Below are 18,927 nucleotides of genomic sequence, written 5' to 3'. Positions count from 1 at the left end.
CTTTGTGTTTGCATATTTAAAGCCAAGATAATTATTGTTAGTCTCTGCATAACAAACGTAATTTCAATTAGATTCTTTTTGTAAATTAAAAACTATTGCTTGTATGTAATGAGTATTCCTATTTTTTTTAAGTTCATTTTTAATGTTTTCATTCCAGGAACATTAAGAGCATTGAACAAAAGATTGTCCAATTACTGTATAATGTTAACAAATATGCCAAATCCTTCATTTGTGCAGGAGCAAGTGGCCTAGGATGACGAAAACTGATTGTCACAGGAATTTTCAACACCAAACTAGATGGGACAATATTTGAAATTGTGTAGTTACAGAATAGTTTATTTTTGGTTTCTGTTTTCTATAATTTCCAAGAAAAGTTGCAAGGAACTCTCTGTCCAAACACTTCTTCATGGCTTAATATCCATACCATTTGATAATGCTTTATTTCTCATGTGGAAAAACAAGAGTGTCATGTTGAATCTTTTACCCATATTTAGGCTATCAAATGAAATTAAAAACATAACATGACCTTCAGATGGCATGGAAAAAGATTGATTGCATAAGCAAAATGTTTGTCACAGCACATGGAATCATTTTACCATTCTTAGGAAGGTTTGAGAATGAGGGAATGGAATGAAAAATCAAACCAGAGATCCGTATTTTCTTTTCTTGCAAACTGGTTTCCATGGTTCTCAGAGCCTGGAAACCTGTCACCAGCATATAGTCTGGCAGTCGGGGCTGTTGTTGCTATTGATTGAGTTTATTTGGGGGTTTTGCTGGTATCATGTCTGAAACAGCTTAGGAAAAGTGAACATCCATATGTATTCTCTCCATCTGACATGGTATCACTACTCTCAGGACTTTCCAGAGTGTCACTTCTTTATCTCCGTGGAGAAGCAATTAAAAAAATCGTCTGCTAAAATGGCTGGTGGGCATTTGTTTCCTATTTTCTAAAAGCAAGTTGGCTATTTTGCCCTTGAGCCTTAAGAAATGTTGCTGATTGGCTGTTTGTTATTTTTAAATAATATATGGCATGTATCCAAGTAAGCATTCCGATGACCTCGACAATAAAATGTGATTCTTGGCTGCAAGGTCTGTTGGGGGATGGCAGGCTGCCAGCCACTCATACATCATTTACAGGTGGCTGTTTCTGACAGGCTAGTGTTAGTTATTGTAAATGAGTGACAGTCCCTATAACTCACCTGTAAGCCTGACTCTGCTGGCCCAGGGCTTCCGAGATCCCCACCCCCTTCGCACATGCCTGTCCCTCTTGAAGCCCCAAATACACAGCCCTTCACGGGCACGTGGCAGCCTGCACCGGCTCATCAGTACGTGGAGCTACCTTGTATGTGATTGACGATAATTAGGTTTCAACTGCCTTCTGATGCAGAAATACACACCATTACAGCATGGCCAATTCGGCTCCTGCAATCTTGCTGTGAAAGGGTATTGATTCACTCTTTCACATTTTTAAAAGGTCATGGCAATAATTCCATCTGAACTGTGCTAAGTGAAAATAGTTTGTAGAAATAATATGGTTGCTTCTTAGTTCCATGGTAATTGAAAGGCGCAATGGCTTGTTTTTTTAGTATATTTTAATTACATGTGTCACTTTGTTCCCTCTTACCCTGATGAAGTGTGTGTAGAGTTTCAAGGCGGGTGGCGCTCTGTGTTAATGTCTTCTGACTTTGGGGCAAAGAGCACTTTTTGTTTTCCTACTATATCAGGTGAAGCCTAACCAAACACTCAGTCCCCCTGCCTTATTAATTTAAGAATTAAAGGGAGAAGACTTGAACCGTTTCCCCAGATCTGTCATCTGCCTGCCTGTTTTAATACGATTGGAATATATTGGCTTTGGTAAACGGGTTGCTAAATGTGCTTACTTTCCACAAATTTTCATTGTAGTTAAACAGCTTTTTCTGGGTTGGCTGTAAAATATTATTCTCAATATTTATCAGACCATAATAAAACAAGGTCTTTTTGAGAGAACATCGCTCCTGGAGTGTAACCACCCCAGCCAGTGACAGGAAACTAAGACTGATGTAGCATAAATTACCAGGATATTCAGATGACAGGTTGAACACTTTCCTACATCTTCAGCTCTTCCAAGGTGAGAGAGTTTTAAAGTGCTTGAATTGCATGTTTTGGGAAAGCAGTGATCAGGTTTGATGCCCTGAGCCACCCTGTATCTCTCTCCCCAGTAGAGAGGGGAAAAGTCTCAGCTGTTTCTGGTTTCAAAAATGAGCCAGTCATTGTACTTGCAAACTAAGGGGCACATTCTCATCGAGAGCATGGGGATTTACGCACATAATTACCATTAATGCTAATGGCATTTATGTCTGTACAGCCCCACACATCAAGATGAGAATATATTTCCACGTCTTCACGCTGTGAAAGTCCATTTAATATCATTCATTTTACAACTTATTTTTTAAGATGATGTCCATAGTCTGTCATGGCATACATATGCCTACTTAAAAGTAAGTGTGGGAAATATTGGGAAGAGATAGGATGGCTAAACTTGTTCATGTGGATGAAATATCACTGAACTCAAATCCATTCATACTCTTTAAACACAACGCTCTACTCGGCTTTGAAACTGCTGGCACACTTTTCATAGTGCTATAAATTTGTCAGCCTAATGGGACATTTTGTAGATGTTTTCCTTTTTAAGTGCTTTAACAGGAGTAGGTATTCCATTGATCCAAAAATCCAGCTCAGCATTTCATTTCCTAGAGATGAGAAGCATACATTTAATGTCTTATCAGAAATTAAGTGGTGGAGAGTCCCCTACATCTCTTCAAAGAAAGAAGATTCATTCCCAGCCCAACTGGGCTCTAAAGCAAGACACAGTCTACAGTGGGAGACATCAGTGGTCACTGGGACCCGAGGTTTTCCCATCTCTTCATTGATTATATGGTCATCTTTATGCATCAGGCCCAAAATCCTATTGAGAGGTATCTTCATGGTCATGCTGGCCAAACAGATTCAGATCCAGGTCTTGATAGAATCCTCCTGGGATCTATCCCAGCTGCCCAATCTCTGAAGCCCTTATCTTTGAGCCAACCAAAGCACAAGGGCTCTGCATTTAAAGGACAGGCATAGGACAGCAATAGGAGTGCTGAAACCCACCCAAGAGGGTTCTCCATGTTCCCTCCATAGGGACATGTCCTCCTTTGGGGAAAAGAGAAGAGCTTCCCAACACATCTCAAAAGGCCACTCAAAGCAACAAGGTCACTTCTGAACCAGCTGAAGATGGCCTACAGTGCCCTGCTCGGTGGCCTCAGGCAATCCACTGGCCCTCTCTGAGCCTGTTTTCTCACCAATAAGATGGAGCAGGATGAATACTGAGTGTTTTATCATCTTGAAATTTTATAACCATGCCACGTAGTGTTTGGCTTTCATGGAAATTGGGATTATGGTGAATTGCAATTAATAACCAGAAGGAAATGTCATCACACTACAAATTGGCAGTAGGGAGAGGATATAGTCCTGCAGCCTAACTCCATGTCTGTACCCATGCTGGGATGGGATTACTTTGCATTTAGCTTGGTGGCTTGTCTGTTAGCAATTGGCTGCTGTAGGTACAGTGAGTAGCAATGATGTTGGTTCCCAGGGGCAGAAGGCAGAGGGCCTTTGCAAATGCCCCTGTCCTGCACTCCCACCTTCCCTGGCATGCCAAACTAGCAAGGCCAATTTTGTTTCAACTTGCCAACCACCACATTCTCTGGGCTTTTTCCTCTTGAGATCACCATTTCCTCCATCATACTGAAATATTTTTAGATGCAAAAGCATTGCCCTTTAAATTCCCCAGATTCCACTGTTTTGTTTTTACCCATTGCCCTGAAGTTGTGTTTGATATGCCTGTGGCCCCTTCCACTCTACGTGTATTACAGATGTTTTTATTAAAAAAAAAAGATTTCTCCGTTTTAATGAGGGTTATCTGACTCTCGTTTCAGAAATAGGGCTTCTGTAGCATTAATGCAACACTTATTGGTCACCTCCTGTGTCCCAGCAATGGCAAAGCCCTGGGAATAGGTTTGGATGAAACACTGCCCACAACTTCTGAGACTTGAATAGCTAACGTTTGCATTGTGTTGCACAATTTCAAAGGATGTTCGCATGCACTTCCTCCTGTGCTTCGACCTGTGCAACAATTGGGAGTGATAAGCAGGGTAGCGGATATTGTCTCCATCCCAAAGGCAAATGGAGACAGTAGACGGGTTGTTCAAGGTCCGTAGTCAACAGTGTTGCTCACCACTCCAGCCTCCTCTTTAGCCTGCAGACCCGTTGATCCTCCCTCTGCTGCACGTGTCTGACGGGCATCTAGCACTTTGAGTGAAAGAATAAGGGCTGTGGTGGCTCCCAGGGACTAGTTGAGGTGTTAAACAGGAGCCTGTGGCTTGTTTGTTGGATTGACACCTCCTTCAGGTGGTGAGGTGAGGGCAGCCCATCCACTCTCAGAAGTTTCCGGATTCTCGGTTGTGTACTTCTTTGAACTTACACTGTTGAAAAATATCAAGGTCAGAACATGATTGAAGAACCTTCTTCCTCTCTTTTAAGTCTCTGCGCTTCTATGATATTGTTTTCCACTGAAGAAGTTCTCTTAAAAATGAGATTGAGATCCCTAAAGAAATTGCTTCAATCAGCAGCAGGGCTTAATGACTGTTAATGGGAAGTGGAGATAGGATAGTAAGTGTTACTTTGATTAATAAGAGAACTGCAGAGAATTTAAATTGTGCCACTGATGGATTATTTTCTTCAAGCTTGATAAGCACTTCTCATTTGTTCTTAAATTTGGTCAATACTGTTAAAGGCAGCAAAATGAAGTATAATTAATTCTATTACTGCTGCTCAGACCAAGTGTTACTAAGAAACAGATTATGATGCAGATGACAGTAGAAGTCACAGTGTTGACAGTCTGATGCTTTGAATACCTGTCATTGCTTGTTAGCCTGAAAAAATGAAGAAAATATTTTGCTAGCCTGATTTAATACCTAAAACTGTTTTTAAAAAATCTGTGCATGTTCCATTGACCATAACGTAGGCAGTATCAATAAGACGATCAACTGACTCTAAAATTATTCTGCTTTGGAAGTATAGAGAATAAATAAAAGATTGAGATAATGTATCAGTTAAAATATTAAGCACTGGATACTTCTTTTGAATTAATCACTAAAAAAATGGGATATTGATTTGATGTTGAATGGGTATTGAAAGAAGCTTCACATATTTCCTCTTTTCTCAAAGATTCTGTCCTATATTATAAATCATGCTTTTCTTTACCTTTGATATTCATTTTATTCAAAACAATTAACAAACAGGTGGCATTTAGAGCAAAGATCCCATCTTAGCACACAATTTTATTTACTATGAGTACTAATGCCTAGGACGTTAGACCTGCCCCTTGTTTCCTGTAAACAGCAAGATGTGTCAGTATTTTCTGAATGGCTTTTTGCCCCTCCTGATCCCTTTTAAATCTATCCCTACCTATTTATTTAAGGGACAAGAATCACTTTATAAGGCCTGCTACAAGTCATGTCTGCATGTGGGCTGGTAGACACAAGGTCTTTCCAAATGTCTTTCTGCTTCTTAATTCAGTGATTCTCAGCTTTGCAGTTCCTAAGCCTGGGCATATCTAGTTAATTCATGAAATGATTCCAAGATTTAAAATGGAAAAATATTAATCCCATTCCATTTTTAAAAGAAAATATGCAATTTATCAATCTTATTTCACAGACTCCACCAAATAACAGCGGGATTTTACAACTTTGGAAAGACTGAGCATCAGCCCGAACATGTGTCCTTCTGTTCACTGTCTATTTCCAAGTCTGTGTTTCTTCCAAAGTGCATAAAGTCACCGGGTGAGTAATTTCAGATTAATATAAAATCTAAGTACAGAGGGTTAATAGTGCTGTTAAAAAGTTTCTCCAAAGTTCTAATTCCGTTATTAAAAATGTAAACCTTATCTATAATGAATTGAGGACTAATCCTCTTGCCCAGATGTCCCATAAACTTAATTTCCAAAGATGGGAAAATTATAGAAAGAACATTTCCATCAGAGTATGAAAGTCAAGCCACTCTAGACCCCGTTGTCTGCAGAGCTTATCACGGGACACAAGAGTTTAGAGTATGAGAAAAAGCTCAGGCTGGAAGGCTGTGTGAAGACCGAGTTCTGGGGATACTTCAGCCATAGCATGGTTCTGAACAATCATGACTGGTCTCTTCATTCCTCTAAGAATCAGCTTTCTTCTCTGTAGGGTTCAGGGTTGGCTCAATTGATCTTCCAGGTCCTTTTACCCTTGAAAACACTGGTAAAGTTCAAGTGTAAGATGTTCAAATGATCCTTTGAAAACTGTTCACTCAATATGGTGTGGTCTGTACGGATACCAGAAATGCCTGCTATGATTCAAGCCCCTGTTCTCCCATTTGGGATCATTCATTCCACAAATAGAAAGAGGACCCAGCCATGTATCAGGCCTGTGCTCCAGTATAGGAGGAGGACTGGTGAGGGTTGGGGATTTAACTCAGTGTTAGAGAACTTGCCTAGCATGTGCTAAGGCCCTGAGTTTGCTCCTTAGGCTGGGGGGAGGCAGGGAAATATATATATATGGAGAGAGAGAGAGAGAGAAGGAATGGTGAGTCCAGTTTGACTCTGAATGGTGAGTCCAGTTTGACTCTGCCTTCAGGGGGCGTCCATGCTGGGGGGTGGGAAGCAGGCAACAAGTATAGGAGTCATTGGAGGAGGGAAATATGGAAGGATCATCCAGGCTTCCTTGCCCACATGATTTAGGTGGAAAGAAGCATGGTGGAATCTGCAATGTTTCACCACCCTGTCTGAGCCTTTCTTTTCTGGAAAGGTGTTCTTATGAACTCAAGAAAAACCAAGCAGAGAAAGGACTGATTCCACAGATTCTTGTCCAGTCATTCCCAACACCAGCAACTCAAATCATGTCGACTTTGGTTTTCCAGATTGCTGCAAGACAATTCAAGTCGAAAAAGTGTAAGCTGAGTTATTTCCGTTCGTACTGTATCTCTGTGTTTGCTGGTCGAGTTTGGTACAACTTACAGCTTCAGAATTACTGTATAATGCTCAGAGGTGTGAAATGCCATTTCAGGTAATTCCTTTCTTCAGTTAATATAGATAAATATTGATGGCGGGCGGCAGTAAAACAAGTCATTAAATTCTTCACTGCAAGTGTGTCCCACACATTGCTGGAAGCTACAGAAATCTCATCGGGCTCCAAGAACCACTGCATGTGATTAGCGAGTACTTCCATTTCCAACTTTCTTCTTCCAAATTGGAGTGTGAGGGAGCTTGGGCAAGGCCTGGGACCAATGGACAGGGAATGGGAGCGAGATTGCCTTGCTGGGCTTTCTATCCACCCACTGTACTCCACCACCCTAATGAACCCCTGGGTGAACCAGAAAGCTTTGAAAAATGGCAATCAGCTCCAAATGGGAGGTCTGGTGCTCTGAAGACAAAGAAACTTTAAATCTAAACTAGTAACCCTATAAAACCAGCTAAAGATTTGGAGGAGTAATAAACATCTCTCTGCTGCTGCTGTTTCGATTATTTGACTTCAGCATCTGTTGCGGGGAGGCAGAGGCTTGGCTTGGCATGGGGGCGGGTCTTCTGGGGCCAGATAACATGTTTTTGTTGCCCGAGTCTTAGGATGAAAAATGAAAGGACCCACTTCCTCATTTTACAACGCCATCCTCAAGGATTGCAGCCTGGTATAGATTTCGAAGCTCCGCAGTGTGGGGTGTGCTTTCTTCAAGGTGTTTTTAATGGGCTCTGGGTTGTCAAAGACACCGCTCTGATAATGAGGCCGAGAGCCCCGTGTGAGGAGAGAGCTCTGTAATGAGGGAAGAGCACAATTTGTTACAGTTATGTGGTTACTTGGCCATAATATCTTTTTGAGGTTTATTAAATCATATAAAATTTCAATTTACACTGCAATATTCTATAAAAGATGGAGCACACAGAAGTAATAAGTATGACAACATTTCTTTCATTTATGAATCGTATTGTTGATTGCGTTAACACTGCCACATCCCGCAGCAGGATTATTTATGTCGGGACAGTAATTTTCTATCTCCAATTTAATTTTGTAAAAGTTAATTACAAATTAGAATAAAATGAATGCAGTTATGGAAGGCAGTGAAATGCTGAGATAGGATGTTATTGGGGGAAAATATTTACGCAGGCTGCTCCTGTGGAGATCATTGGTACAGATACCCTGTGGCACCCCATGGTACCTGTTTGCAGGGTAAAGAGAAGCCCTGGCCTTTCCTCTTCCAGTAAGTAGACTGTCCTTGAGGAAGATAGTCTCGGCAGCCATTCTAGCAAAAACCCTTCCTTCCTCGGCCTGGTGACTGGGGCCCAGACAGGTTACAAATATTGCCAGAGTTGCCCAGTGGGGTTGTGACAGAAAAGGACAGGAACTCAGGGGTTCCTGACACTAGGTAGTCAAGGTTCACTTCACTTTAATGTGGGTGTGTATTTATTTCTGCCTTAATAGGGTGGAAGGGGAGAGCTGAGAGGATAGGGAGGTTTCTCCAAATTTCCCCCATGAGCCACTTGGTGCGTCAGGAGATGGAACATTGAAATATAAGCTTCTCAGTGGAACTTAACTTTCTATCTTGCAGTAGGTAGCAACCAAGTCTCTCAGATAGACTCTGCCAAAGCAAATCAGCAGAAGAGTCAGTTACAACACCGCCAGTGTCACTAGCCAATCCCTACTCCCCAGAAAGAAAGGAACCCCAGAATCTGGAGCTGAGGCCCATGATTCCCTTTCCCTGAGGGCTCTTCCTTCTGGAGCATTTGTGCCTCGGGCTGAATAGGTGGGTGAGTGGGATGACACCCCACTTATCTTCCTCCATGCTAACCCCACTCTTGTTCTCTCTTCCTCCCTGTCCTCATCAATACACTTGGCCCATTTGGGGGCCCTCGGAAATATCATGATTGACTTGCTAGGTGAAACACTTTTATATTTCGTTTTTAATAGAGCAAAAGTGACTCTAAATTTGTTAATATTCTTTAGGTTACATAGGACAAATTACAGATAAGTGAATCAGTAATGAAATTTGTAATGAGAATTTCTCAAGTATGAAATGTTGGCGCAAGGAAAGTTAATTGCGGGATTTTACAGCCATTATAGTTTATATCATAAATGCAAAAATGACTAGGGCCATTTAATTACAGTAGGAACACACTAAATTTTTATGGAGTGCCATTTTGTTAAAGAGGTACTCGGAGCATTAAGAGCAAATATCATCCTAACAGTGGGTCCAGGTAGCTTTCACAACATCAAATAAATATGCTATTGCTACAAAATTGTTCCTTAGATACTATAATTGACACAATGACTAATGAGATGGGTTTATTCTCACAGCTTCACATACTCAATTTACGGTGTCTGAAAGTTATTTTTTCCTGCCATCCATAGACCTGGAAGGAACCAGAAAAATCCCTCTTGGAAAACACTATCTCTGCCGCTTCTCTAATTAACCTTCAAAAATGCATTTTGAAATATAGAAGTTGGTGCCTGGCATAGAAATTGGATTGTCTCAGAAAAAAAGACCCAAGTGCTAATTTGTTCCTTATTACATATCTGACATGTCAAAATTACAGGCAGTTAATGTTTTGGAGCCTTTCAGCTTGGTCAGAGGACAGCTTTTCCTGTGGCCAGGACTCAGTGGGGATAGTTCTGGGTACCAGTGACCCAGAAGCCAGCACCGTCCTCAATGACTCCCCCGAGGCCAGGGCAGCCTCTTTACTTCCTGAACCCCCGTCATTCAGCCCAGGGCCTGTGAGTATCAGATCCTTCAGTTTCTAATGGAAAGAGGATGTCTAATGGGGCAGACATGGCATCCTACGCATCCCTTATCACTGTGAGCTGGGGGGACCTCAGCTGTGCACCTCCTTCGCCTTTCCCTAGGCCTCAGGAGTTATAGAATGGGAAAGAAGTTATGGGGAAAAGAGCTATTTTCACTCTGTGTCTCTGAAAATGTTTTAGATTATTTTGAAGACAGAGGACACCACGTCCTTCCCTCATCCAGGAAAGAGGAAACTCTTCTAGGCAGTGTTCCTTTCCTTACCAAACCAAATGAAAGAAAACAAGATATATGTTGTCTCCAATATTTAACCAGTGGAGCTGAAATTTAAGAACTGTTGATTTGGAAATCCTACGTTCAGGACCCTGCTCTGCTATGTAGTAACAGTGAAACTTCGAACTTCTGTGTCCTCATCTGAAAAAAAAAAAAATTTCCCAAGGTTATTCCAATTACCTGACAATTTAATGAAAAATTTATAATATAAAAACATATTATCACATGTTCATACCAGTATTATCATAATCATTAAGGGGTGGAAACAATCCCAGTGTCCACTGACAGATGAATGGATAAATAAAATGTAGTGTATACACACTGTGTTAGTCAGTTTTCCATCACTATAACACATACCTGAGATAATCAACTTATAAAGAGAAAAAGTTTATTTTGGTTCATCATTATAAAAGTTCCAGTTCATGATTGATTTGCCCATTGCTTTGTGTTTGTGGCAAGGCAGCACATCATGACAGAAATGCATGATAGAGCAAACTCCTAACCTCCTGGCCTGAAAGTGAAAAAGACAGGGGAAGAGGAAGGAGCTGGGGTCCCACTACCTCCTTTAAGGGTATGCCTCCAGTGACCTGAAGACTTTCTTACAAGGCCCCACCTCTCAAAAGTGACACTCTTGAGAACAAGCCTTTGGAGAAGCATTTAAGATCCAAACTATAGCATATACAATGGAATATTATTCAGCCTTTAAAAGAGGGAAAATTGTGACATATGCCATAATACAAATGAATCTTGAAATCATTATGCTAAATGGAAGAAGTCAAATGCTATGTGATTCCACTTACATGACATCCCTAGAGGAGTCAGATTCACAGAGACAGAAAGTGGAATGGTGGTTGCCAGAGGCTGAGGGGAGGGAGGAATGGGGAATTATTGTTTGATAGATACAGAGCTTTAGTTTTGCCCAGTGGCGAGAGTTCTGGAGAGGGTGATGGCTGCATAACAATGTGTGCATACTTAATGCTGCTGGTTACACACTCAAAAGTGGTTAATATGATAAACTTTATGCTATGTATATTTTACTATAACTAAAAATAATTTTTTAGAAAAGTACAGAATGTCAGAGTCTCCTAACCCAAGGTCTGTGCACCTTGGATGAACTTTACCAAGGTCCATAAATCTCCTAAAGCTTATCAAACATTTCTATGAGGTTTTTCTCCTCTTAACATTCCAAACTGTCCAGACAACAGTTTTCCCTTTCATCATGGAATAATTTAAATGTGTTCTATGTTGTGAGCTATACCACATTTCACTCAGATGTTGGCTGTGGAAACAATGCAAATGAGAGTCTACGGTACTTAGGGAACAAATGCATATTGGATGGGGATGGTGGGAATTGAGAGAAGCAGAAATCAGATATTTGTAGCCAACTCAGGTGAGTGGGGAGATGATAGTGCCAGGAACCGAGGAAATAAATCAAACACATTGTGTGTGTGAACTGGTGGCTGTAACACTCATGAAGGTTTTAACTATTGGGGATAATCTGAAAAGTCACAAGGAGGGTTGATTTTTAAGGTGGATAACGATGTCTTCCTGAAGTTTAAACAAAATACTATGCGCAAAACATTAAGTTTTACATGGTCTATGGTGCCCGTAGGCCCCCAGCAACCTCTTAGCCAGTGTGCTTGCCCTTGAAATGGCCCTTGAAGGCCACACCTCAGTTGTTACTCTTTTGATCTGGGGAACTAACTGAGGATTTAAGATATAGGCCTCACTATGTGGAGGATTCATTCCATTGTACAAGGTGTGTGTGTGGTGTTTGTGTGTGTGTGCATGGCGTGTGGGTGGGTGGGTGGTTCACATGTATGTGAATATGTATGTGTGGTCTGTAATATGTGCATACACTTGTGTGGTATATATATGTGTGGGTGTTGTGGGGGGTTGTGTGTGTGGGTGTAGTGTGTACATGTGGTGTGTGTGGTGTATATATTATGTGTGAGCATGTTGAGTTTGTGTGTGTGCATGGAGTGTGTCTGTGTGGGTGGTTTGTATGTGTGTAGTTGTGTGCTTGTGTGTGGTGAACATATGTGCGTGGTGCATGTGGTGTGTGTGTGTAGTGTGGTGTGTGTGTATATTAGCCAGCCCTGGTTCATGGGTGTTGAGAGCCACAGCCGAGTTGGAATGGCCCCTGGCATTTTGCCAGAAGTAATGGTTGAGAGGCAAGCCATTAAGATGATGCTGGATTGATTCAATTGTATATAGACCCCTGCTGTCTGCCTCCGGCACCTGCTACTTTGGAGTTCTAGCGGGATTTCCTGGGGAGTTCGCGTTGGTTGGTAAAGTTCCGGTGGAAGGAGTTCTGGTTGGTGTGGTGTGCCAGAGAGGGGCCGAGTGGGTGGTGTTCTGGAGAGTTCCCCAGGGAGTGTGCGTGGAGTGCTGTTGGAGTTCAGGCAATAAAGTTTCCTGTTTGAACATACAAGTGCTTTGTGGCGGCTTGGTGATTTGTGCCCAGCCAGACTGCGGCACATGGGGGCCGTGTTGATAGCCACCTCAGTGATGTGATTTGAGAAGCAATCACATCACTCAATCTCAAGTACCTTCCTCACCGTGTGTCATGGTTCTGCCAGCTCCTCCATTCATTCATCTGAATCAAGTCAGTGATTCTGATCTCTAGGAAATCTATCAATTCAACTTCAACGCCCTATAGTAGTTTGGTAGCTGCCGAAACAAAATGCTGCAGACAAGGGGGCCTAACAACAGAAGCATCAGTGGATGCTTGTGTTTCTTCTTCACAGCGCCCATCAGTGGTCTTGTCTGCAGCCCTGATTCTGTGGCGTTTGCCTGGGGAGGAGGTTCCTTCTTCTTGCCTACAGCTAGTCATTGAAATTCCACTGTAAAGGAAAGCTGTCTTTCTCTTTTGTTATTTGTTTTTTAATTTGCTTACTTATTTAGCAACATGGATATTTATTTTATTCTAAGTTCAAATCCAATACTGTATTTATGTTTTTCACTAAGCTTTTTTAGCTTTTGACTTCAGGTTGGTTCCTTTGTTCTTTTGAGAGACTCTTGTCTTTTTTTTTTTTTTTTTTAAGCATTTTCTTATTTTCTGACACGACTAGATGTTCCAGGCTTATCTTGTGTTTGCTATGTCTTGGCTTCAGAATCAGCCACTTCTCCAAAAGTCCTTGCTACTTTTATTGGAGAGGGGTGTGTAAAGACCAAAATCTGTGTTGTAGGTGTGCTCATTACCCCTGAGGCGCTCTTTCTTTTAGGCCCTCAAAATAGAGGCCTAGGCAATGCATGTATGTAAGCTGCACCTTTCTCTTTCCTTCTCCCTCCCTTCTTTCCCTCTGCCTCTTTAAAAACTATGGATTTATGTTATACTGATACCCATGATTCTAAACTAATACCATGGGGATATTTTAAACTTTTTTTTCCCTTATTTGTGACAACAAACCCATCTCCCCTGGCTCTCATTATCTACATTGTATTTACTTACTTGTTCAATCTTAACTATGTACATAAAGTCATTTCAGAACTGCTAGCCTTTACACCTGAAGAAAAACGTCAACTCACTAGATCACCGCATTTATGTGTAATCTGTGCCTTCAATTTTATGGTAATCAATCAGAATATTGTGTTCAACTGTTGACTAAACTAGTTATTTTCTTCTCCATCCCTTTAATCTTATTCATTTACTATAGAGTTAAATTCATTTGTTAGTATGCATATCCCCTTAAACCCTTCCTCCCCACACAGACTGATTGCTTTGGATTATTTCTTATTTCAAGGGGGTATGTGAGCATTGCTATGGTCTATGAATCAGATCTGTATAAAATGCTGCACTCAGAGCAGGAACCCTCCCTCCTCAGTCTCCCCTCTTTCTTGTTTCTTTCTTCTCTGCACCCTTTCCACCCACTCCTCATAGGTAACTAACATCTTTAGTTTCTGGATTATCTTCCCGTATTTCTTCATACAAGAGGGAAGATCCCTGAGTATCTTCTTATAATGAATGGTAGCTTATTATAAATATTCTTGGGTTTTTATTTTTTTTCATGGAAGAGTAGGAGATGGAATCTTTACAATTTTTAAAATAACGTTGTTTCAAAAGGCTGAACAATGCTGGGTAATCAGATAATCTCTAACCCCTTTAAAATAAAAGGGGTGGTTTTATCTGGAAGACTAGGAGGGTGTCCTAGTGTGGAGAACCAGTCTAGAAAGATTAAAGAGTCCCTGGTTTTTAAACACATTAAGTCAACCTTCTGGGAAGAACTGTATCTTCCTTAATCTGCCAAGAAATGAGAATCAGATGGTGACAATGTTGTCAAAGAAACTCCAGGCTGAAAGAGAGCAAAGTGGTACTGATCCGAGGCGCCTGAGAACTCCTGTTTTAGAGAAGACCACAAATTCCGCTGATGCTCTTCCAGCTTCTGGCTGTCACAGGTCGTGTTGTTGCTCAGCTTTCCTTGGTGCTCTCCCAGGATGGTCCCCTGTGTCGGTGTTTCTCAGACTTCAGTGTGCACATACACCACACAAGGAGCTTGTTAGAATGCAGATTCTAGGGCTGGGGTGGTGGCTCAGTGGTAGAGCGCTTGCCTACCATATGTGAAGCACTGGGTTTGATCCTCAGCACTGCATAAAAATAGAGAAATCAAATAAAGATATTGTGCCTATCTATAACTAAAAAAAATTAAAAAAAAAAAGAATGCAGATTCTGCTCTGCAGCTCTGTGTGAAGTTCATATTTCCACTTTTCTAACAAGTCCCTCATGTTGCAGACACTGTTCCTTTATGGGCCTCACTCTGAGTAGCAAGACTTACTGTCTCAGGTCCCCAGAACCTGTTTCTTGAATACAGAATCCACCTGCTTCCAACAATATGCAACACATTCCCGAGATAAGCTGATTCATAACTCCAGGCTTTGCATTCTCCCGTTTGCTAAACTCCATGAAATTCTTGATCTACTAATAAGACAAAGAATATAAAAACATTAAAACATGTTTACTGGTGCACATGACTCATTATAAAACAAAAGCTTTACATTTACGGAAAGCAGATCGCAAACCATTATAGGTATACCTGCTGAGCGAGGCAGATTAGATGCAGGTTTTTTGCAGAGCTTCTTTGATGTGTGCAGGCCAAGTTAAAGTAAAAATAACCATAGCTGTGGTGGATTTTGATTTTAACTCCATCAAGGAGGGTTAATTAGACCTTGGTCTTTTCATGATAGCAATCGCACAATGATCACAGTGATAGTACATAATACAGAATTGACTTTGTAAAATACTCCGCCACTTATTGCAAGTTTCCTGAATTGAATTTTGTTCATGCGTATAGAGTAAACTTGCCAACACATGGTAGATCTTAAAATCTCTAAAATATTTTTTACAAAACCAGAAATATATTTTTATGCCAAATTCAGGTGTGCATTAAGACACTGGAACTAAGAAAGTACAGGTTGTAAATAAATTTTTATGGTCAGCATCAACTTCTAAGTGTTGGCACACATATTCTACATCACCCTTAGTCAATAAATAGTGAATGAACTCAAATGCTTCTGGGCTAAAAAAAAAATATTCGATAGGTTTAGCTCTGACCCAAATAAGACATTGGGAGGACTAGGGGCATGCTGTATTCTTCAAAGATTAAGACTTGGCTTGACCTAGCTTTGGTTACTGCTCATGGTTTATTGGAACATACCATTGATGTCATCCAAAGACCTCAGGCAGGCTTTTGGAATCACTTGATTTTCTTAACCCACACACCCCTATTATATTGATTATCTAGTTGGATTGTATCTCTCAGTGTGTGGTTCTGAGGGGTTTATTTCCTCACTGTATCTCAGACCCTTCTCTCATTTTCCATCCTCATTAGGATCCCCTAGCTCAGGCCCTCCTTGCCCACCTAAGGCTTTCCAGGAGTCTAGCACCCGCCCCTGAGGCCATAACTGCAAACCGCCATCCGTGCTGCTATCTGAAACTTGCTAATGCACAACCTTGATCACCTGTCCCTCCAGTGCCTCCTGCAGGCCACCATGATGAGAACAGATTTCTCCATGTGCCCTTAGCTAGACCATCCACCCATCCTCCTTTTCTTACCTAAACTCTGCTCCTAACCATATTGTTCACCCCTGAGGGGCTGTAGCTGCCCCACACTGAGCCCCAGTACTTACTGTATTTTCAGGTGGGTCCTTATCCCACCCCACCTCTAATCTCTGCCTACTGCAATCTTACTTATCCCTCCATGTCCAACTTTCCTCTCCAAAGTCTTTCTTGATCCAAAAATAAGAAGATAATTTCTATTCCTGCTGGGAGCCATTAGCCAAGTAGGTATGACAATTTCCTTGCCAGCGTACCACATGTTGCAGTGACATTGAATGTAGGTGACCTTGCTCAAGGACCAAGGCAGATTAGGGTGTTCCCGGTTTTAAGATAATCGTGTTTAGGGCGTTCCCAGTTTAGGTTCCAGGTTTAAGGTTTAAGATTATTCCTGCTGGGAATAGGGCGTATCCTGCTGCCTGAGTTCCCCTTGAGTTCTCACGGGATTCAGACAGTATATTTTGGAGATAGAAGCCCAGTGGAGGTGGATTTGGGAAGAGAACGTGGATTTCCCCAGAACGTGATTGTAGACGGCTGGTGTGAGTTCAGGAATAAAGAGTTGCTGTTTGAATCTACAAGCTGTGTGGTGGCTCGTGATTTGTGCCCAGCCAGACTGCGGCATATTCCCTTAAACCTTTTCAACCTGGGGATAGCAGCTTATGGGGTACCACATTCTGCCTCAAGCAAAAGTGACTGGTATATTTGAGATTTTGAAGTTGTTACCATGGCAAAACCTAGTCCCATGAGCTAAGATCCAGGTAGGCAGGGATTTTGCCTTTTGACTTGAAATGTCTGTAACATCTAACACAGGGCCTCACATGTGACAGCAATGCAGAAATTATCTGTGGAATTAAATTTAACCCAACCACATCCAGGGTCAAAGGAAAAGTCAGGAACATCAGTAAGTAGCACTCTGGAGTTAGGCAACCACTTCTCAGCTTCATGATTGGGTAAGTGACCACTCCTGAGGCTTCAGCCTCCTTTACAGTGTTCTTGTAAGTGTGACATGAGATACTGTATATGCACAACAGATGACCAATAAATGTTACCTGTTATTACTTTTGTTATTATGCTCAGTCTTCAGTTCTAAAGTGCTATTTATTGCTACTTAACTACAGTGCTATACAAAGAAGAAATATATAGAAATCAAGTAACCAGAGTCCCACGGAATAGGACAAAAAGACCCAGCAGCACTGCAGCACCTCACACCAAGGCGTGCTGAGAACCAATGCAGAGAAGAAAAATGGCACGTGGGCTGGCGGCTGCTTCCTCAGCCTCCTGACTTACGGCAATGGGCTCCAGCTCCTCACAACCAGAGGGCAGCAGAATCCAGGAGGCTGGTGGTGCCTTCTCCACACCCAGAGTGGATCAGCTCACTACCCACACCTACTCTCAGGGGCCCCAACTTCAAAGACGTGTGGGTTGCTGCCAAAGATGGAGCAGGAGCTAATGTCACCAGCCAGGAAGAATAATAAGCAAATGCATTAACTAAGGCTAATTAGTCTTCTATTTTTGTCTCTAATCATTTCTTAAAACCAAAAAAGTCATTATAGTCAATTGTGTCTTCAGTGAAAGATGTACTTGAATTTCTATATGTGGGCTACATTTTACATGTCACGCATCCAGCAGGATCTTAGACACACTATGTTTAGATGGTCACCTGTAATCTTGCCTAAGTCTTACTTTAGCTATGATTATCCTTCTGATGAAAAATAAACAGAACATAAATTTCTTCCTTTGTGTTTATTCTACTAATATTTCTTGAGTGCCCACTGTTATGGTTTGGATGTGAGGTGTCCCCCCAAAAAAGTTCACATGTGAGCGATATAAGAAGGTTCAGATGAGATATGATTGGATTGTGAGAGTCTAAATCCAATCAGCAAATTAATCGCCTAATGGGAATAACTGAGTGGTAACTGAAGTGGTAGGGTGTGGCTGAAGGAGGTAGGAATTGGGGCAGGGCTTTGGGTTTATATTTTGTATCTGGAGCATGGAGTCTCTCTCTCTCTCTCTCTCTCTCTCTCTCTCTCTCTCTCTCTCTCTCTCCTTCCTGATCATGACATGAGTTACTTCCCCCCACCATGATTTTCTGCCTCACCTCGAGCTCCAATAATGAAGCCTGTTGTCTATGGGTTGAGACCTCAAAAACTGTGAGCCTTCAAATAAACTTTTACTCCTCTACAATTGTTCTGGTTGGGTCCTTTTAGTCACAGCAACAAAATAGCTGGACTAAAACACCCACCACATGCTGGACATGAGCCTCACCCCCAAGAACTCAAGGAAATGGCTGAGGAGAGTTTGGACGGACACTGAAGGGTCTTCTAGAGGTTTATACAAAATCCTGTGCCTAGCCTTGTTAAATACTTTTATCGTTGATTTGGTGAAACACAAAGAAGAAATGTTCATTAAGTTTATAGATATGGTACATCCATATCTGGGAGAAATAACTATAGATGACATGATCAGGATTAGAAATGTCCTCCACCAGATGAAACAGTGCTGAAACCATAGTGAGGAAACCAATAAAAATAGACGTCAAGTTCTGCATGTAGGTACAACATCAATATACAAACACAACTTCAATGGCTCATGCACAAAGACTCAGGGGCTTTAGTTGGTTATGAGTTCAAAGTGTACTAAACACGGTAGCGTTTGCCTCTCATTGGGAGTACAGTCTTGGGCCAATGAACCTGCCATTGCATAGGAGTTTCAAGTTTAAATGGAACATTGGTTGAAAAGAGAAATTCAGGGGATTTAAGATGGTG

At 41.5% G+C, this 18,927-nt stretch overlaps 1 long non-coding RNA gene across 1 annotated transcript in view; it reads left to right on the top strand.

The window, feature by feature from the left end:
- Window positions 1-17,894, top strand: part of LOC124106096 (uncharacterized) — a 20,882-nt gene extending 2,988 nt beyond the window's left edge. The window contains exons 1-3 of the long non-coding RNA XR_006855985.2: window positions 1-5,861; window positions 6,970-7,115; window positions 17,281-17,894. The exon at window positions 1-5,861 is cut by the window's left edge and continues 2,988 nt beyond it. This is a non-coding gene — a long non-coding RNA (uncharacterized LOC124106096). The remainder of the gene's footprint in view (window positions 5,862-6,969; window positions 7,116-17,280) is intronic.
- Window positions 17,895-18,927: the final 1,033 nt, after the last annotated feature.

This window comes from Marmota monax, unplaced genomic scaffold, assembly GCF_021218885.2.
Source record: "Marmota monax isolate L192 unplaced genomic scaffold, Marmota_monax_Labrador192_F-V1.1 WCK01_AAM20220418_F8-fsc00057, whole genome shotgun sequence".
Lineage (NCBI taxonomy): Eukaryota > Metazoa > Chordata > Mammalia > Rodentia > Sciuridae > Marmota > Marmota monax.
The sequence above is the reverse complement of the archived record's forward strand: the minus strand, read 5'-3'. Positions and strand labels throughout refer to the sequence as shown.